The sequence below is a fragment of the Silurus aristotelis genome, assembly GCF_946808225.1.
Source record: "Silurus aristotelis genome assembly, chromosome: 17".
NCBI classification, from domain to species: Eukaryota; Metazoa; Chordata; class Actinopteri; order Siluriformes; family Siluridae; genus Silurus; species Silurus aristotelis.
The window spans coordinates 8955121-8978066 of record NC_139590.1 but is presented as its reverse complement, the minus strand read 5'-3'; the positions used below and the strand labels follow the sequence as shown (position 1 = coordinate 8978066).

At 38.7% G+C, this 22946-nt stretch overlaps 1 long non-coding RNA gene across 1 annotated transcript in view; it reads right to left on the bottom strand.

Annotated features, from left to right (window-relative positions):
* Window positions 1-20044: 20044 nt before the first annotated feature.
* The window catches only part of LOC310740592, a 37621-nt gene continuing 34719 nt past the window's right edge, over window positions 20045-22946 (bottom strand). Inside the window, exons 2-3 of the long non-coding RNA XR_014537686.1 lie at window positions 22404-22482; window positions 20045-20078 (exon numbers count right to left, since the gene is read on the bottom strand). This is a non-coding gene — a long non-coding RNA (uncharacterized lncRNA). The remainder of the gene's footprint in view (window positions 20079-22403; window positions 22483-22946) is intronic.

Sequence of the window (22946 nt, the reverse complement as noted above, 5' to 3'; positions counted from 1 at the left end):
ACCAGACACTAGTGAGAGACTAGTGCTGTCCTGTGGCCGCAGATGTGCTAAAGTCATTCAGAGCAGAGGCCTGTACACTTCCTACTAATTGCTGACTGTTGTAACCTTCAGAAAATTTTGTTGTAATCTTTTTCCATGCTACAGTCATTGTTGTTCTCCAATTTTGATCAGTGTGTTTTCTGCAAAATAATGTTATTTTTTTTTTTAAATGCCTTAGTTATTTTGTGTAAAAGATGTTCTGGTAGCATGGTATGGACAGGACAAAAACTACTTTAACTGTTGAGTGAAGATGACATTATTTCTGAATTGTTCAATTGTTTATAAATTGTTCTAATTTTGATCGCCTGTGTGTGTGTGTGTGTGTGTGTGTGTGTGTGTGTATGTATGTATGTATGTGTGTGTGTATATATATATATATATATATATTTTTTTTTTTTTACAGTGTTGGGCAGTAACGCGTTACCGGTAAGAATAATAGTACCGGTAACGCGTTACTTTTGACAGTAACTAATACTGTAACGCGTTACTTTAAAAAAATAAAGTAACTCCGTTACCGTATGGTGGGTTACCCGTTACTTTTATAAATGAATGAATTTGGGCTGAAGTGTAGACTACAGCCTAACTTGCTTACAGCAGCGTCGCATTGTAGGATTGGTGGATTACCCTCTGTAAACACGAAGAAGACGCGCTGTGGGCGTGTCTCCGTTTATTCGGGTCTGTGCGGCAGTAATGGCGAGTCGAGGCGAGGGCAACACGAGTTTCTCAAAGTGGAAATATGCTCATTATTTTACTTTAGTTGAGTATAAAGACAAAAACTTTTAAGTCAAATGTAAGTTGTGTCTTTCTGGTTCGAAGCTCGTATCTACTGCGATAAACAGCAACTCCAATCTGTTGAAGCTGCTCCAGGACCTCCATGCCTGAGGAGCTAGTAGCTAGAAGCTAACCCGGTGTTCTGTTTTCATACTTCAGCTGTGAAAGGAACATTTTTAAGAGCTCAACACAACAGCAGAAGCCACTTTAGTTTTTGATTGTGAATATATTATTCAGCTTGTTTTGTTATTTATTTCAGAAATCCTTGTGATATATTCAGTTTGTGTTGGTCTGACCTCAATAAAATAGTGTTTAAAAATTACTCTGTGTTTAAGTCAGTTTTGTGTTTGTATAGACCATAACGCATAAAAGAGCATCAATGGGAACTTTAAAAAAGTAATGAAAAAGTTACTTTTAACAGTAACGCAATACTTTTTGGTGTAAGTAATCAACAAAGTAACGGAGTTACTTTTTTAATGAAGTAACGAGTAACTGTAACTAGTTACTATTATATATTATATATATATATACGGCAGGACGTAGTGAATAAATGTGTTGCATTGAAAGTTTTAATTTCGCCTCTTTTTACCTCTGTTAATGCGTACATTTGCGTACAGACAGCCCTAATATATATACTGATATTGACACAAATTCATTTTAACGACTCTAATTTTATTAATGTGCGATTAATGCAGCGTACGTTTGTTTGACCGTTTTTATTGAAAATATAAATAATTATAAAAGAGGCTAAATTAAAACGTTCAACACAACACATTTATTCACAACGTCCCCTCTCTCTTTCACTCTTCCTCACACACATTGTCAGTCTGGCTCACTCTCAGATGCTCTCTCTCTCTCTCTCTCTCTCTTTTTTTTTTTTTTCTACCTCACTCTCTCTTTTACACACACACACACACTCACACTGTCTGCCTGGCTCACTCTCACTATCTCTCTCTTTTTCTCTCTCTTGCAATCTTTCACTCTTTCTATATCTCTCTCTTTCTCTCACACACACACACACACACACACTGTATTTCTGGCTCACTCTTACATTTTCTCTCTCATTCTCACACACTGTCTCTCTCTTCCTCTCCCTTCAATTAGCATGCCATATAGGCAGATGCATTAATATGAAGAATCTATTTCCATTTCTCTGGTCATGCTGGACATGTAATAACAGCTCCGTAGCCATCAGAGTTAAGACAGCAGCTGGATGAAATACTTAAAAGAGTCAACCTGAACGGGAAACAAGCACCCTACAGCTGCCAGTCAGGAGCAGCTTCAGACAGCTTTAGATAGTGGAGGACAGGTGTGAAATGTAGACTCATATTTTATTATCACTTTAGGTTCTGTGCAGACACTGGACTGTCCCGTCTATGATTTCTATCTATTTTCTATAGACTGTCTTTCATTTACAGAGAGTCATCCGTATAAATAACCATCGAAAAGACTTAATGATCCATAAACTGTAACACATACAAATAGCTGGTTAAACAAAAAATGAAGTACTTGCTAAGAAAATCGTTGAAACTATTTAAGCAAACTGCGTTTCATTTGATTAATGGACGGCTGACTGATGCAACAGAGCTCCAAAAGAGACTGCTATCTATAGGCAATAAATATAGCAGTAATGTGAGGCATAAAACTCATCGGGGCGTGCTTCAGTTCTCCATTTTTTCTAGGTAAATAATCCAAGTGTGGTCATTAATTCCAACAACATTATTCCTCCAAGTGTTTTATTCTTCTTACTTCATTAATTTGCTACAACTACTGTTTATGTAGGTCCTGTCTATGTTCTATGCATTTATAGTTACATAGTGGAGAAAATGCTAAAATATTATGTATTAATTTAATATTTACACATCTTGCAGGCTAATCTAATTAAAAGTTAAATTACTTGCTGTAATATCTACCAAATGTCATTGCCATTTTCTTTATGAGGAGCTGCAGTCATTCCTACACCAAACTCTTTTTTTTGCCTCTTTTTAAAGGTGAAATCATGTCACTGAGCAACCCCAAAGCTGTTTGTCCTGAGGGCTTTCCTATGGAAGTCCTACAGTCCTAATTATTTTTTTTCTTGTCTTCTCGTGATCGACATCATTTTCTCGGCATAACAAATGTTTTCTCGCGATCTCGCCATAACAAAATGTGGTTTTCTCGCGATCTCGCCATAAAAAAATGTGGTTTTCTCGCGATCTCGCCATAACAAAATGTGTTTTTTCCCATGATCTCGCCATAACAAATGTTTTCTCGCGATCTCGCCATAACAAAATGTTTTCTTGTGATTTTGCCATAACAAATGTTATTTTCTCGCTATCTCGCCATAACAAAATGTGGTTTTCTCGCAATCCCGCCATAACAAAATGTGGTTTTCTCGCGATCTCGCCATATAAAATTTCGCTTTCTCGCGATCTCGCCATATAAAATTTCGCTTTCTCGCGATCTCGCCATATAAAATTTCGCTTTCTCGCGATCTCGCCATAACAAAATGTTTTTTCCCATGATCTCGCCATAACAAATGTTTTCTCGCAATCTCGCCATAACAAATGTTTTCTCGCGATCTCGCCATAACAAAATGTTTTCTTGTGATTTTGCCATAACAAATGTTATTTTCTCGCTATCTCGCCATAACAAAATGTGGTTTTCTCGCGATCTCGCCATATAAAATTTCGCTTTCTCGCGATCTCGCCATATAAAATTTCGCTTTCTCGCGATCTCGCCATAACAAAATGTGTTTTTTCCCATGATCTCGCCATAACAAATGTTTTCTCGTGATCTCGCCATAACAAATGTTATTTTCTCGCTATCTCGCCATAACAAAATGTGGTTTTCTCACGATATCGCCATATAAAATTTTGTTTTCTTGCGATCTTGCCATAAAAAAAAAATTGTTTTCTCGCGATTTCGCCGTAACAGATGTTTTCTCATTATCAGGAAGTAATTGTATCTTGAGAAAATCTTGCACCTTGTGAATGTTACCGGTGTATATCATAGAGTACATGTTGGCGTCTGAAATCTCTATCATAAATGTACTAATTTCCCACAGCAAGTATAGATTTTATTTCTAAATAAATAAAATAGTTTTAATAGTCTCATTAAATCTAAGTATCAAAGTAAAATGTGATCATCCTTGATGCTGCGAAGATTCTGCCTCTAGAACCTGCTCTTATTCTCGAATGCACAGTAAAACTAAATACTGATCATGAGTGTAAAAAAAAAATCATGAGGAAATTAAGTCGTGAAACTTAAAAACATCTCTTTTTTTATGTTAAGATCACGAGAAAATAAGTAATGCATGGCCTCTCAGTACATTCCAGTACCAGAAAATGTAAAAATAAATAAATAAATAAATAAAAAACATGCTCTTAATCTGTTCACAAGGTGTTAATATAAACCTGAGCTCTGTCAGCAGGATCTTCAAAATGCTGTTTTAGGAGAATCAATTTCATCTTAGCATTGAGATTTGAGAGAAAAACGCTGTGGTGCAAAACGCAAGACCTTATGTTTTCCCAGATGCGAAACATCTACACAAAGAGCCGTGATATTTCTACGGTCCCACCATCGCTATCGGCAGTAATTAGATCGGTCTAGTGTACATTAACGTTCTTCTTGAAGACCTTCACCTCTCATCAGCACAAAAACTTGTGTAGCGGCACGTCCTTATTGACTTCAGGTATACTTTATTATCTTTAAAGTAGTTTGTTCGCCTTAGAAATGTTCCAGAAAGGATCTAAAGTGACTGAGTGTGTGTGAGTGTGTGTGAGTGTGTGTGAGTGTGTGTGTGTGTGTGTGTGTGTGTATTTGGTTCAGGGCTCCGTGTTCTCTGAGTTTAAGTCTCCAATGTTGGCTTTTGGATTATTCTGTCTCTCAGAATAGCAAGCTCTTATACAAGCGAGTGGATGGGCAAATATTAGCTGTGTGGAACGCTCTTAGCCTTTCTTTTTTTTTATTTATTATTTTCTTTCAGTCTTTCCTATTTCATTAGACTTTGCTAGAGTTCCAGTATCAACTTATTACCAGAACTTGTGCTCCCTTGTCAGACTGGAACATCAAGCCTGGGAGATATCACTGTGGATTTTCTGCCAGCAGTTTTATCCACACAGACACACAAGCCTAAGAAGCAATAACCCTTGTTTGCTCTTCTAAGCTGCTCCGATATTGTTGAATATATTACATTATGAACAGTGACAGAAAATGTCTTGATCATAGTGGGAACTGATTTATTTGGTTTGGGGTTTTTTTTGTACTTGCAGGACAGGCTTTGTAAGTACAAGTGGATTAAAGGCTTTAGGTTGCATGTTTACAGTTTCTGTAAAATTGGGAATATGAAATTTGTGACCAAGTTTACTGTCGTTCCTCTGTATATCTTAACAGCAGTGGAGATGTGGTGCGATGCCACTATCCCTTTGGTGTTTCAAACATCAGTATCTTATTGAAATGTTTAACTTGGCCTGTTTTTTGGGGGGGAAATAAATAAATATGAGCCTGACCACAATGCTGTTGGAAAACTTGAAAATAAAGCCTGAAGTGAAAATGCCAGCATTGTCAGCATGTCATAAAGAAAGGCAGTAAATGCATTGCTCATCCTTATTGTGTACAATGCAGAGAGATTCATCATTTCTTCGTCCATTTCTTATCCTGCTTGGCTTGCTGAGAGTGACCTGAGATGAGCTCTGGATGATGTCTTGCCTGGCATCAGTTCAGAGGTGCTGGCAAGTAGAGTCAAGTGCCATGTGGGACTGCTCGCTTCTGATTGGATTACGAGCAGAGCAAGCTCGCAAGTGATTGGGTTATGCACCAGGCACAGCTTACAGATGATTGGGTTAGAGTGATTAATGGGCTCGAGTGTTGACAGCACAGATTCCTGCAAATCTGTCGATCTATCTATCTGTCTGACCCTTAAGAAAATTTTGAGCCCTATTTTCAGGGAAGTGCTTAATGGATGTAGAAGGGTTGCAAAACCCTTCTACATCTTTCAACCCTAATAATAATTCTCTGGCAAAAAGGGAAAATGAATCTGGAATTTGAATTTGTCTACAAATCCACGTTAGAGTTCTCCAACCTGACCGTTTCCTCTCAATGCTCAAAACGAAGTACACAAAATATATAATTGAGTTAAAGTAGAAATACTCGGTAAAATATTACTCAAGTAAAAGTGCTGCCTTTAAACTTTCACTTGAGTGAATGTATGAAAGTATTTGCTTTCAAATGTATTTAAGTATCCAAAGTACTATGATTTATTATGGCGATAATGTTCTTATCATTTTTGTCACAAGATTCTTGATTAAATTCAGTTTATGTGAAAAGACTTCATGTTACTCTCAGCACACCAGTCTATTAATACATTGATATCAATGAGTCAAACACTGATTGATATCTATTCATCACAAGCCCAAAAACCTTCTTTTCGACTACCTTTAAAAAAATCACGCAAGTAATCCCACGGGTGTTGTGGTCAGTTCGGGTCAGGAGTTTCTTCCAAGTTCTACTTGCTGTAGAATGTATGCTGAACTGTATGTTTCTTTTTTTAGTAGATACCATCAAGCGGCGATCAAAACAAGTTGAAAACAGAGCGTGCCCTCTACCCTGATTGGTGGCAAATGAGAAAAAGGTATTTAAGTAACAAATTACATTTACTTGGTTACTGTCCACCACTGCATATAGAACATGCAAGAAAATTGTGGAGGTATGATTAAAATGGTAAGATTTGTCTGTCCATTTCATAGATCGAGACTCTTTGGATTACTCACGTGTTGCTTAAGGGAGTCCTGGTGTACTTTTGTCTTTTAGAGTAAAGCGTTAAAGCATCAGTAGTCCTAAAAGAAGTGTGTCCTCCAGACTCAAAAGAGGAACCCATCCTCATTTAGATGATATCAAGAGTGTGATTATAGTCTTTTAACAATACAGAACACTGGAGAGTGAGTTATGGGTAATGTTCTTCCTACAGCCTTATACAGTCATTTGAGATTATGGAACCAGGAGCTACTGAGAAACTCATAAAGTAGCTCAACATTTGCAACCATCATAGATCCAACACCAGCTTCTCCATGCCAGAGCCTTTAAACACTCAAAGAGGTCCAATGTCAAAACACCACATGAAGTGGGATCCAATTGGCACTGGCACGTCTTTAGATGGTTCGGGATGTTCTCGGAGTCAGCATCTACTTCTTTAAAGGTCCACAATTTTTATAAGGTCTGGGGCTGGAGCAACCTCAGGATGCCTCGGGATGAGTAGAGAAAGAGAAGCAGTGGAGAGAAATTAGAGTAGCTGCTCTTCGTAATATTAACAAGCACAAGTTGATAATGTGCATGTGATCAGATGTACTGGAGCACATGGTTATGATATGTGATGTGTGTTATGTGTAGGTTTTGCTAAAGAAATACGTCTTTAATCTGCACTTAAACTGGGAGAGTGTGTCTGAGCCCCGGACACTGTCAGGAAGACTATTCCAAAGTTTAGGAGCTAAATGTGAAAATGCTCTACCACCTTTAGTGGACTTTGCTATTCTAGGAACTACTAGAAGTCCGGAGTTTTGAGAGCTCAGGGAGCGTGATGGATTGTAGCGTGTTAGAAGGCTGGAAAGATACATGGGAGCCAAACCATTTAGAGATTTGTTAGTAAGTAGCAGTAGTTTGTAGTCGATTCGAAACTTAACAGGTAGCCAGTGTAGGGACGATAAGATTGGGGTTATATGGTCATATTTTCTCGACCTTATGAGAACTCTGGCTGCTGCATTCTGGACAAACTGTAGCTTGTTTATTAATGATGCAGGACATCCACCTAGTAATGCATTACAATAGACCAGTCTGGAGGTCATGAATGTCTGGAGGTCAGTCTGACATCATGACAACTTAGACATTCTACAGTGTGATATGAGGAACATGTTCATACAGTCTGACAAGCAACAATCATAAAGGACTATATGCCAGTGTGAGCCAGGCATTAGTGTGCATTAAGAACCCTTGAAGAATTTTTTTTTTTTTTTAGGAATGTATTCCTGTGATGCATGTATTCTTTCTCTCTCTCACCCGGAGAAAGGTCAGCTACGTCCCAATAGTTTGGTGTGAAATATTGGTTTTATAAGGTCTCGATACAAATTCCATGTTAATAGCTGCCAGGAGATGCAGTGCCCACGGTCCAGAACTCATGGAGGGAGATGCTGAGGTATATACTCATGATTTCTTTATTTGCACCAATATTTTGCACATCTTTGATGCTCTTTGTATACGAGCCATTCAGAAAGGAAAAAAAAAAACTGCAGTGTGAGTTTAATGGTTTTAATACATTGCAGTGGGTGGATTGAAGTTGATATGCAGCAAGTCACTGAGCCTCTGAGGCAAACATACTGTGGGATTTAAACAGGGTTAAATCTCTCTTTGCTCTCTCAGAGAGCGACACAATAAACCACCCCCCCTTCCACCTTCTTATCCATCCCAGCATCTGTGCTGGTGTTGATTGAAATCTCTTCCCCTCCCCACCACCCCGTACCCCACTTCTGTTCTTCATGCACAGTAGCAGGCGAAAAGCAGGTCAAAATTTAAATAGCTGAAAATAGAACATCTGGCAGGGGCCTGTCGCTCAGCAGTGTGTAATGAAATATGGAAATGGAGGAGGGTGCTGGGGAGAGGGCGCTCTTCAAAGAACACCGGAGCCTCTGCATGCCTGGCGCCCTCTTTCACGGGGATTCGGCTTCATCGTCCGTACAGTTTGTTTGCCTCACGTGCCTGGCATCCAGGTGCCCCGCTCTTTTGGCATCGCCAGCTCGTTAGTGCCCGCAGGCTGGCAGAGTCGGCAGCTGGCATCATTAAACTTCAAACTCCATGCAGCCGACCCGGGGTGCCACGGCACCAGGCTGAGACCGCCTGCTCATCCCATGCTGCCAGCAGCTGATTAGCATCATGCTAATACAACTACATCCCTGTCACCTAAAACTTTTAGCTGCCTTCAAACCTTCTTGTCAATAACAACATTTTTATTATATATATATATATAATTATATATATATATATATATATATATATATATATATATATATATATATATATATATATATATATATATATATATATTGCAGAACAGGTTTGTCAAATCTTCATCCATGCCATGCCTTTGAATGTTAGCTTGCTAATTTCTTTATTGCTCTCCCAAAATGATGAAACTGTCACACACACACACACACACACACACACACACACACACACACACACACACACACACACACACGCACACACAGAGTCTCTTATTTTCTCTTTTTTTCTGGAGTTGACTGAGTGGCTCGCTCGTTGGCTGCTTCTGCCGAGCGACTCCCTGTGTGTGTAATTAAGTCGTGAGTGATAACAGTTCAATTATTTGCCCAAACGCGTCTCTGTGGATTCATTACACACTCGCTGATGATGGAGAGTCCCCAGATGCACTGCACAGAGGGGAAATGTGAGAAAGAAAGAAGGGAAGAAAAAAAAAAACAATGCATCATTGTAGATTTTTATAGCTTAACTTTCTCGCTCCCGATCTCAGTTCGGGATGTGGCAGGATTTCCAGACAGAGCGCAGTGCCAAATAAATGGCATTTGGCTTTAGAATGATGTAAACAAGCATTCTGACAGCCCGGTTGACTCTGATCCACACTCTGATGGCGCCTGAAGATTCCACAATATTTTTTTTTCATTCCACAATGGTTTGCGTCTTGTTTTTTTTTTGTTTTTTTTCTAATTATTGCCAGGGATTCTACAGTGAGTTCTGACGTTTACTTTATCTCCGGTGCCTCGAGTTTTGCATTTTAAATTGAATCGTTGTGGCATTTAATATGAAGCTTCATCAACTCCCATTTTGGTCTATGCAAGAAGAGCAACTACTTCAACTTTTAATCATAGAAAAATCTTCTGATGAATTACAATGCAACCGATTTCTGGAGTGACTCGAGTCCACTGACTGGTTCATTCATTTGGCACTACCAGTTTTCCCCTATTGATATGTTGCCTGATTTTTTTCAGACACTATACAGATTGATTGAAAATAAAATCATTATATTGTTATCAGTGGTGGACGAAGTACACAAACCATGTAGTTGAATAAAAGTAGAGATACAGTAGGTAAAATATGACTCCAGTAAAAGTGCTACCTTTAAACTTTCACTTGAGTAAAAGTACAAAAGTATTTGCCTTCAAATGTACTTAAGTATCCAAAGTACTATGATTTATTATGACTATAACGCTCTTATAATTTTTGTCTTTATGAATACATTGATCTTAATGAGTCAAATACTGATTGATATCTATTCATATGATCATGAGCTCAAAACCTTCTTTTCAACTACTTATAAAAGAAATCGTGCAAAAAAAGGCCATGGGTGTTGTGGCGAGTTCGAGTCAGGAATTTCTTCCATCATTTATTCTTCTCAAAATGTTCTGCTCTGACGCTGAACTGTGTGTTCGTGACCATTAGATTCCACCAAGCGCAATCAAAACAAGTTCAAAACAGAGCGCGGGCTCTACCCTGAACCGACTTTTTGGAAATAAATTGAAATACTACAGTAAAGTTTATATACCGGAAAAACCTTAACTTAATGAATTAAATTTACTTTCTTACTGTCCCCCGCTGATTGTTATATCATTTTGCTTAGATCCAGGCAAATCTATTTCTTTTGAGATTATGCATTGCACTGTGTTAAAGTGTATCTTCAGTAATAGCTTCATCCGGGCCAGGGTTTTTCTAGATCTAGAGCCTATGGTGTGAAATGATAATACACATGGAACAGGATGCCTGTTCATCACCGGGCATCACATCCATTCACACCTAGTGATTAAGACTCACCACTCTAACTACCAGCAGGCATTTGGGCAGTAGGAGGGAACCTGAGGACCTCAGAGAAACCCACATAGATGCAAGAACAACACATGAAACACCGTACTGACATTAATCAGATCTCTGGTTTGCAACAACATTACTTGCTGTTCTGATCCTATAGGATCTGGGTACGAAGGGTTTACCGACTCAAACACAGACCACATGGATGGAAGTCATGGAAGTTAATTGAAGTTCCCATGACTAAATCCATCAAGTTGTCCTAGCCACATAGAGTGTATTATGTGCAACCTAGTGCACAACAGTGCAAGACAGATACACCAAATACACAAATGCTCTATATGGTATACAGTATATTGTACAAAAAAAACAAACAAAAAACCCTGTAAACTTAGAAGGTACTTGTAAACCATACACACTACTGTATAGCAGCAGTTGGTGGCAGAAATGTGTAAGTGTGCAAAACAGCATGTAAACAGTTCTAATATGAGTGGTGCTTTAGACATGGATGTATTGAATTGAATCAAAACCAGAACAGGCTGGTAGCTATAGGTTTGGTTGGGGCAGGATAACAATATTGTTAATAACATAACAAAAATGAACTCATGAGGTTATCATGCTTAACTTATGCTATAGGCTGCAATCTCAAGAATATTCAGAATAACTCATAATAGGCAGTTGATACAATACAACATACAGAATTTTAAAGGGTTTTTGATGTATGAATATACGCCACTCCCTAATTCCTCTTTTACTTTTCAGTCTTTTTAAATATGAATTATCTTAAAAACAAGTTCGGGTAATTGGCAGGCAGAAGTGGTCTTTTTATAAAAAGTAAAACATCCTGCAGGCCACAAAAGAAAATTTAATTGAATGAAATCAAAAAACTTTCTTTTCGGCTTCTCCCGTTAGGGGTCGCCACAGCGGATCCTCCGCACGTTTGATTTGGCACATGTTTTACGCTGGATGCCCTTCCTAACGCAACCCTCCCCAATTTATCCGGGCTTGGGACCGGCACTAACAGTGGCTGGGGATGGTTCCCTGACCGGGAATCGAACCCGGGTCGCAGCGGTGGGAGCGCTGCATCTTAACCACTAGACCACCAGGGGACCTTTCTTAATTGAATGAAATCAAAATATGAAAAAGAAAAAAGTTTTTATTTTGCTTTTTTTTTCAGTAACAAATGATTGATGGCCTGGTACTGGTCCATGGCCCGGTATTTGGTGACCCCTGTTTTTAAATGGCTTATCAGTTTTGGCCAATTAAGCGTAAACATTTAAGACCACCTACTTCCACCTACCACCTACTGTTGACCCAGTGCTTCCAATAACATGTTGGTCGTTAGACTATGAGTAGTAATTGGTATATTTTGGCAGGTTGACATTGAGATGTACTGATTAGATAGATAGATAGATAGATAGATAGATAGATAGATAGATAGATAGATAGATAGATAGATAGATAGATAGATAGATAGATAGATAGATAGATGGATGGATGGATGTGCAAAAAGCTGAATAATGAAGTACAGTAAATATATGTACATGTATATGTGAAAGGCAGGATGTGTGGTATGTAAGGTGTATATATATAGAGATCCAGTATAAATGATATACAGTATGTAAGGTGTGTATATATAGATACAGTATACATATTAATAAGATATTAGTGCAGATGTGTGTAAGGTACAATATTTGTAGAAAACGTGGGGTATATAAATTTATGATATGCAATATGTACATTGTGCATGTACAACCGTACAGAAGTTACACACCAGAGCTAAAGTGTTCTGGTGCCAGGACAGATCCTCAGAGATGTGAACTCTCAAGAACTTAAAGCTGGAGACTCGCTCTACCTCAGTTTTATTGATGTAGACTGGGAAATATCTCCTGCTGTTAGGTTTCTGAAAGTCCACAATGAGCTCTTTAGTCTTCGTGGCGTTGAGGGTCTGATTGTTGGTGGCACACCATGCTGTCAGTCTTCAGATCTCTTCCCTGTAGGCCAATTCGTCGGTTTTGCTGATCTGGCAGAACACGGTGATGTCATCTGCATACTTAATGAAGATGTTAGAGTTATGCAGAACAGCACCCTATGGGATGCCAGTGTGTTCCGAATAAGGGTTGAGGATGCCTGTTTGCCCAACCTAACAGATTAAGGTCTGTTGGTGAGAAAGTCCACAATCCACCTGCAAGTGGAGGTGCAGATATCCAGGTCATTGAGCTTAGTGATCAGTACACTGGGGAGGACTGCAGTGAATGCAGAACTAAAGTAAAGGAACAGCATTCTGATATAGGTATTGTTTTGATCCAGGTGGGTGAGGACTAAATTAAGAGCCGTGGAAATTCTGTCCATTTTCCGTCGACCTGTTCAGGCAATAAGCAAACCGGTGTGGGTCCAGTGTAGGTGGGTGTGTGTGATTCCACAGTGTAGTGATTCAGAACCAGTTTCTCAAAGCACTTCATAACAATTTTACTCCTAATGGTGGTTGTCATGCAAAATCTTTTAGTCAGTCATGTCAAACACCAGGAGTCTCAGAAGGCCTTTACTTAGAGCATTCTCCAGAAAAAAAAAAAAGTAAAGCAAATTGAGCCAAAATGGCAGACTGTTCTCTTTTATCATCAAAAATTGTTTCGCAGAGGGAAGTGTTCTCTGGCTGGTTATAGAGGAATAAAACATTGCCGTGACAGAAGCAGTTGCAGTCGAGACCGTGCTATTCTTGTTTTACGTGACAACGGAGGATCACATAATGTGCCATTATGGGTCCAGAGGGAGCAGTAATGACAGACATAAGGAGAAAACATGGACTTTTGCTGCTTTTGTAGGAGAAAATGGTATTTGACCTAACTCATACTGGATGGTAATGAGTACACTCAGACATCACTGACTAGCACAGGATTGACTTTCAATCGTCGCTGACAAGAGACAGTTATCGGAATCCACTTCCTTCACAGTTCTCTAATTGGCACGGACATGGACATTAACAGCAAGAACGTGGATGTCAGGAGGTTACGAATGAGTGTGATAAATCAACTTTTCAACACCATTATCCAAAGACACATTTATCGAGCTTAGCCAAGACAACTTTTGACCTCGTTGCTCTTTAACCCATGGGTCATCCAATACATGAACTCTCCAATCAGCTTCAAGAACATGCAATAACTGTTTGCTACTGTTGTTCTCATTCTTGTTGTTACATATGAGTCCCAAGAGGCAACAGAAATCTTTTCAACTAAGTGTTTTTGCATGTTAAAATCCACCGAAGCCAACCTGCAATGAAAACTTTTTCATTCTTTGATCATGTCCTTGTGTACAATTCATCTTCATCATTATTACAAACTAAGACACGGTTCTTCTCTGCACGGTGATGTTTTCCGTCCTCTGAATGGCCTGTGAAGTTTTGAATACGTCCCTGTAACCGTGGGTGGAACGAAAAGCAAAATAAATCATTTACCATGTGTAACACGATGTTATGATGTTTGCACGAGCGAGCACAATCTTTAATCTCTTCATTTCGCCATTCCTCAGCTACACGTACAGGTTGCATAAGTGTGACCTCAATCCTGGGACTACATTTTCATCTTTCCATCATCTCCATCTTTCCTAATGAGCATGCCGGTGGTGCAGACGTGAGCAGACCTTCACGAGGGACTGCGGGTTTGCATCTAGATCACTTTTTGCCATCCAATCAAATTAGAATGAATAAATTGAAAGTTCCGCTTGGTCCAACTATGTGATTTCGCTCCGAAATTCCGTGTGTCAAATTGTGAAAGAAAATAAAAAAACGCATTCGAATTTCATTTTCATGTTAGAGCATTTCGTGCGAGCCGATCAGATAAGGTTATGATGTCCATGTTTACCCGCTCTAACATAAAGCAGAGACATGCGTAAATAAAATTTGAATATATTAATATAAGAATATAAATACATACATAATATATAAAGGATTGTGTGTTATGCATAAACTGAAATTGGGGGGTTTTTTTATTAAAAAAGAAAACATGGCAAAAATATTTACTGTATATATGTTGACAACCCGTGGTATGTATTGTAAAGAGGATCCTGTGGAAACGCGAGGTTTTTACTTTCCTGCATGTGGACGTGAAGATATAATTAAAGCTCATAGCACAAAAAAACAACTTTCTATTAACATAAATGCAGAAATATAGGATACATTTACAACCTCCTTAGTAACTGCCTGGTCAGGGTCACTATGATTTAAATGATGTTACTAGTTTCTTGTCTTCTATTTTTTGGAAAATAAAACACATTTCACTATATGGTCAAAAGTATTGGGACAGCCGACTTTACCACCCATATGTGGTTCTTCACCAATCTGGTGCTATAAAGTTGGAGGCACAAAATGATATAGGATGTCTTTGGATGAAGGTATGGTGTACATAGGCTGGAGTGGAAGATCTTGACTGCCAGGCTATAGATCTCTGAACTCAACCCTATTAAACACCTTTGGGCTGAATTGGAACACTGACTGCACCCCAGGTCTCCTCACCCTACATCATTGCTTGATTTTACCAACACCCTTGTGGCTGAACGATCAAAAATCTCCACACGCACACTCCAAAATTTTGTGAAACATCTTCCCAGAAAAGTGAAGGTTACTATATGAGCAATTTGGGCCTGATTTCGAAATGGAATGTTAAAAAAACACAATCTTATTGTAAGGTGTCCACAAACTTTTGTACATGTAGTGTACGTTAGTTAGCCACCATCCTGTTTAAGCCACACCTACTTCAGGTTTTAAATCTAAATACAGATGCATATATTTTGAGCTGTAAATAGTTTCAGATAGAGAAACAAGCCAAATAACACTTTCAGGGCTCTTCTTTCAAGCTTCAATAGCTTTTAATCCTAATAAAAGGCAATAGAATTCAAGAATGGAAAGTCCTTGAATCATCACTGAAATTTTTTAAGTACAAGCAGTCAATTAGAAGAAATTGTGTTTGCTTTTATTAATTAGTTCTAGGAACAGGCTGCCCCACTACTACTCAGTAATATGTTAGTCACTGTATTTATAACAAGTAAATTAGTATACTAATGCAGTTCAAACACTGACCACTTGGGGACACTAATGTTTGTATTTATCCGAGCATGTCAGCCTGCCAGTTTAGCGCCTCTGTACACCACTGACCTGTGCTGCGGTGAAGAAGCTGGACAAGTAGGCTGAGTTTGACCTGTGTGTTCCCATGGCAGGAGAGCTCTTTACCTGGGTATAAGGCCTCATTTATGGGCATGGCAAGGGAACAGAGTTGGGGGAGGTTGGGGGGGTTGGGGCATAAGGGTTGATCAGATTCTACGGACACCATCTGTCAGTGCACAGACACCAGGGAAACAAAGTTGCCAGTCAGGTGGGCAGTGTGGGACAGGTGTTCCCACCTCCACCAGCTGCCATTATGCCAACATCTGTGCTGCTACAGTGAGCAAAGCTTCTATTCCTTCTTCAACTTCAGTCTCTGAAACTTTTCAGAGGTCTACAATGTATAGAAGACAGTACATATCCTATATACGCAATATTGCCAAATGTTAGCAAATACCTGGTCATAAGTAGGGTATGTGCTTTTTAAATATCGCACATTCCACATTTAGTCCCAATTTGCTCTTATAATAACCTCCACTCTTCTGGGAAGATGTTCCACTAGATTTTGAAGTGTGCTTGTGGAAATTTGAGTTTATCAGCCACAAGGGTGTTAGTAAAGTCAGGTACATGTACATTAATGGCATTTGGCAGACGCCCATGTCCAGAGCAACATACACATGGGCTTTGAGTCTCTATCAATTAATAAATCTACACAGGTTCGCTAGATTACAAACATAAGATAAATCAGTCTACAACTCAGTTGAGAAGATTTTTTTCTTGTAAAAAAACAAAGCAAACTTGGAAACATGCTAGTTTGGTAAAAGACTAGCTAGCTAGTAAAAGCCAAAGCAAGTGTTTCAGGAAAAGGTAGGTCTTCACCCGATGCTTGAAGTTAGCCAGTGACGCTGCTGTTCGGACATCTAGGGGAAGTTCATTCCACCACCTCAGTGCCAGAACAGAGAAGAGCCTTGAGGTATACTTACTGAGTATGTACCCTGAGAGAAGGTGATACCAGTCATGCAGTGCTGGAGGATCTCAGGCAGCATAGTGCAATGTGCCTATACTGCACATCAGGTACTGATGTAGGTGATGTGAGGAGGCCTGGGGTGCAGTCAGTGTTTCATTTCATCACAAAGGTGTTCAGTAGGGTTGAGATCAGGGCTCTATAGCAGGCCACAAGATCTTTCTCTACAAACCATGTAAACCATGAAGCTCGCTTTGTGCAAAGGGTCATTGCCATGCTGGAACAGGTTTGGGTTTGGATTTGGATCCAAAGACTTCCTAGACAATTGTGTACCTCAAGCTTGGTGGTACCAGTTTGGAGGAGAACCACATATGGCAGGGAAAGTCAGGTGACCCAATACTCTGAAGACTTTCTGATAAATGGCAAAACATGGCATCTTTTTTTCTTTTCTTGGGTAGTTTTAGCTATTTTTTAATTAACCGAGTGAGGTGCTGCAAGTAGCATTGGCACGTCTACTTACTGGATCCTCCATTTTCCTCTCACCTCCCAACAACATGCCAGTAGGGAAACCAGCCAGTCTCAATTCCCTTTATGTGTGAAAGAAAATGAGCATGGTGTCAGGTGAGATTTCAACGCCTCACTCCCAGTGACTGCATCCACTGTGACCCTGACCAGGATAAAGGGATTATTGGAGATGAGGAAAACATTACAAAGCCATAGCAGTAAAAAAAAAAAAAAAAGTTTCCTACATAGAACCATTAAAAGAGTTTACGCAAATAAATAAAGCAGACAACTATTTTGTGTGGTACATTTATGTGTGTGTGTGTGCATTGGTCCTTTGTTAGTGTGCACAGAAGAAGGCAAAAATGTTAAGTGGCAAAACCCATAGAGGGCGCTACCAGCTTATCACACAGCCAGCAGGACCAGGGACCCCACATTCTGATGAAGAAATGGAAAGTGCGTGACTGCTCGGCGTCTCTGATTAGTATTCTCCACTGCTCCAGACGGGAATTGAATGGTGAGGTCTTTACACACCAGCCACCTCCATCACCACAACGCTGGAACCAACCCAAAGCTATGACTAGTGACTGTGTGTGTGTGTGTGTGTGTGTGTGTGTGTGTGTGTGTGTGTGTGTGTGTGTGTGTGTGTGTGTGTGTGTGTGTGTGTGTGTGTGTGTGTGTGAGCGAGTGAGAACAAGCATTATCGATTCCAGAGAGTGGACTGTTTCCATTTAGTTGCAAATTGATACACAGACTAGATGAGAATTTAAAGAAAACGCATCCATGTGTGCCTGATTAGTCATTGTACAGCCAATTATCAATTACAGTTGTGCTTTATGTTGCATACAGTCTGTATAAACATCAATGCACTGCTCCTTTTTTTTTTACTTTTTTAAATAGAAAAATCTAATGGAATTGTGCAGGCTGCATTAGAGAGCATATAATGAGGAAGCCTTGGGGTAATTCGTTCAGTCCTGAAACTCTAGAAGTGCAATCGTCTGTAATGAGTCTACACACTGTTCATGCTTGTGTTCAAAAGACACAATTAAGTGAAAGCTTATCACAAGAGCCGACAACTCATTAGGCCTGCGTCCGGAGGCAGTAATAACAGCAAGTGTTTTAAAGACTCCCCCAGCTATCATGTGCCTCTACATGCAAAAAAAAAAAAGCAGTTCTATACGAGAAGATCCATGTTGTGTGACAAAGAGCAGATTAATAGCAGTTAGTTTTGACGTATGCACATGGCAGTTATAAGTTCCTGAAGGGAGGAACAAAAAACCTGCGCATTGGCAAATCAACCAGACGTAGCAGCACAGAAATTCCCTCGAGGACGTTTTAAAACGAGACAACACACACGCTGAAACATCACACACTGTATCACACAGCATCACTAAGCAGTAGTTAAAGTGATTGAGGAATTGCTCTCTTAAAGGATTCAGCTGGTAAAAGGGGGACTGGGAGAAACGTCTCGAGGGTTTTCATATCAGTCGTCTTAAGTGGGGTGAATTGCCTGATCGGAGATTGCAGATTTGAACAAAATGTGGTGTTCGAAAGCAGAATCAGGCCCTGTATAGTACTTGTGGAAAAGGATGAAGGCTCAGATTGAGGACCTTTCAATCTTCCAATCAATATCTCAAAACCTTAATGAGAGAATTAATCCTTCTCATTCAGGATTCAGACATTAAACCAGAGCTTCCTATGTTCTTTGGATAGTTGAATGTTCTTTCCTTCCTAAAAATCTTCTCTCTCAGAGAGGTACACACTCTGGTGAAAGGTTTCACATAGGATCGGAGTAATCTTCTTGTAAAATTTAGCCATTAGTGAGTAGTTCATGGCTATTAATTAGACACTGCAAAGTGGTTATACTTCATATTGCTCCAGAGCTTCACGCTACCACTTTTGAAAAAACAAACAAAAAAAACAACCCTTAATGGAGTTGCAGGCTGATTTATCTTAAATTGTTATCTAGCGATTTATTCATTGATAGAGACTCAAAGCACTTTTGAACGTCGCACTGGACAAGGGCGTCTGCTAAATCCCGCAAATGTAAATGTAAATGTAAATGTAAATGAAAAGCCCAATGGACTCTGAACAGATGGCGCATTTGTTTTGAACATAAAGCTCATAATAAATGCATATATACTTGTCCAATCCTCTAAATACATGGTTGTTGTTTTTTTGTAAATGAAATCATCTATGAATGTAAAATTACTCAATTGCTGGAACATGTTTGGGCCTCAGTTCCTGGTGCAGAGATGGCAAAAGAACACACACCCTCCATTAGAGTAGAAATACAGATGCTCATGTTTTAAAAGACTGGTAAAAGTTGAAGTACTGACTACACTTTTTCAAGTTAAATTAATGAAGTTCGGGCTCTGACATGTACTTAAATAAAAAATAGCCGTTACTACTTTCTGTTTTAGAGTCACACTGGAAACTGGAACTCATATATAATATATATTTCAAATTCTGTTACCTAATGAATGTATCCAGGCTAAACAGCCACCATATAGAACACAAGCAGAGAAAAGATGATGATGATCAGGTGATGTCTCTGTTCTCAGGCATGTTTACATCACGGATTCCTTCTACAACTTCTTGTTCCCTTTTGCTGCGCTTGTTTTTAGCATTGTAGGCCAGCCATGTGATTAGTACATGTGATTTTATTTCCTATTTTATTTTTAATACATTAGCAAAAATTTCAAACAAACTTCTTTCATGTTGTCATTATGGGGTTATTGTTCTTAAAATTTTGAGTCAAAATTAATTTATAGAATACGTCTATAACATAACAAAATGTGGAAAAAGAGAAGCGCTGTGAATACTTTCCAGATGCCAGATGGGTATTATGTTCAAGTGTTTACAAAAATTTGGCCATGTTGCATGTCTTCCAGTAAACATCAGCTCAACCTGGAAAAGATCAAATATTGGACAAATTGGACACAGTGTTTCGTCAGTGGAAATATCAATGTCTATTGCTGCATAAAATAACCAACCTGCACTTATATTATCGTTCACATCTACATAGTCAGATTATGTTTTTAAACTTTCATGTTTAAAATATATTTTAGACTTTTAGGTTTTAATTATATGTAAAAAGGTAGATTTGCATATGCAGGTGATGGTTGGCCAAATACCAGTCTTCACAAGCCTTTGTATTCTATTTGTAGTTTATGTTTATGTTAAATTCCAGGACAAAATAATAGATTGTCATGTTTGTCAGAGATCTTTGAGTCTGGCTTATGATACAACAACGCATGTGCATCTGTATGATGCCGGTAGCATCTGGCACAAACGCTCTAAATCTTCAATATCCACGTTTTATGCGACGTCTAATTCTATTCCAAGATATTGCTTTCATTTGTCTCCCATATCATCATTACTTTAGCAGCGATTGGTGTTCTCATGAGATTAGCTTACCTTTTTGGTGAGCTTAATCCGCCCCCCCTTTTTTTTGTTTTTTTTTGCTTTCATGTTCATATCACTTGTTCTCTTGAACACTTGTGGTCTCTTTAGGAATCATTATGCCTTATCTTATGATCATCTGTTATCTATGACTAAACATATTGGCTTATTGATTTTACCAAGCGCCATTTTGGAGTGAAAAAAAAAGAAACGAGGTAGAGAAATGACAGCCAAGGCGAGTGGGAGAGAGAGGGAACATATATCACACTATTATCAATCAATTTTTTCCCCTCTTTTATTGTAACTTGCCATTTTTCAGCTGCTCATCCTCACCCACAGCAAATAAACCCTATGATACAATGTGGTTCAGTAGAATCTGATGCAGGACGTAGTCAGTGTCAGAATTTCCTTCCTTTGTTTTTCTTCTCCTTTGTTCTGGACCATGATTAAAGACAGGCATGCTGTTTTTTTCTCCCATGCTGCTTTAAATGAGATATATTTTAAATATTATTTAAATGACGCCAGACTCGCCACAGGAAAAAAAATAAGTGAGAAAAGAAAAAAGCTTGGTGGCCTTTTCACTGTTCATAATTGACTGCAAGAGGGTAAGAGTGCTGCAAGCTGAGAAATGAGAAGTGCAGGCACACAGGGGAGAGTTGGATGACACTGCTGTTGGAATGAGAGCGCCAGTTGAAAATGTAACTTTAATATTAATTCATTTAGATATGAAATGATGATGGTGATTTAGCTGTAAACTAGATCCAATAGGACATATTTTACAAACTGTACTGCTATCTATCTATCTATCTATCTATCTATCTATCTATCTATCTATCTATCTATCTATCTATCTATCTATCTATCTATCTATCTATCTATCTATCTATCTATCTATCTATCTATCTATCTATCTATCTATCTATCTATCTATCTATCTATCTATCTATCTATCTATCTATCTATCTATGCTCCCATTAGGGGTCGCCACAGCGGATCATCAGTCTCCATACCCCTCTGTCCTCTACATCTGCCTCTTTCACACCAACTACCTGCATGTCTTCCCTCACCACATCCATTACCCTCCTCCTTGGCCTTCCTCTTTTCCTCCGTCCTAGTGGCTCCATCCTCAGCATTCTCCTACCAATATAACTCATGTCCCTCCTCTGCACATGTCCAAACCATCTCAATCTCGCCTCCCTCACCTTGTCACCAAAAATCTATCTATCTATCTATCTATCTATCTATCTATCTATCTATCTATCTATCTATCTATCTATCTATCTATCTATCTATCTATCTATCTATCTATCTATCTATCACAAACACACACACACACACACACACACACACACACACACACACACACACACACACACACATGCACACAAAGGGTCAATGAACTTGAATGTGACTCAGGTGCATAAACAAACATAAGATAGTACATTAAGGTGCAGTGGCTGATGGGAAACTTAGTCCTTGCCCATAAATCTGACATTCTAAGAAAGATGATACAATACACAATACAGTAAAGTTAATTTCAATTAGTAAATCATTGTGAAGTCTTCATATGCAACACATCAAATATTAGCCTTTTGCCCTCGTTTTATCGTTTTGTGGTTCACTCCGATAAAGCATCCACGTTGTGCGACTGCATTACATCATCATTTCTTTATTACATATTACATATAATTATTGTACCAAAACCGTGTCCACCTCCTATAAAAACGAAGGCACACACTACTATCAACTACCTGAACTAATTCAACTACCTCAGCAAGGAGCAGAGTTTTCTCACTGTATGTTAGCTATCTACAGCACAAATGTGTAGACCCCTTAGCCAGTTGTAGAACAGTGCAAACTGGTCATGCTCTCGGAAATGCTGCTCAGTGCCCAATTATCAGTTGTTTACCTGCTCATAAATATTCAATAACCCAAAACAAGTCATTAGTGGTTTATTCAATATATATTTTCCATCATATTACAATGCTAAGTTATAGGAATTACGAGTCAGATGTTGCATGTTTACACACATAGTAATTTATGAGAAAGCTTCCAGGTTCGTACTGCAGTAGCTGATCATAATTTATCAAGCTTAATGTAGATTCTACAGTAAATAATTGGTTCTCATATGTTGCCAGAAGCAGGAACATATGTAGAAAACAATGAACAGAACATGGCATTGAAATCAAAAATCATTTACTACCAAATGAATGTGGAATAATTAAATCAGATGTCAGTTTTTATTGTTTGTGTATCAACATTTTTCACACAGATATAAATAAATATATTATGTATATATAATTATAATGCATATAAATTATGTGTAATAAAACACTTGAATAAAATAAAGAATGATTTATTCTAAATACTTAT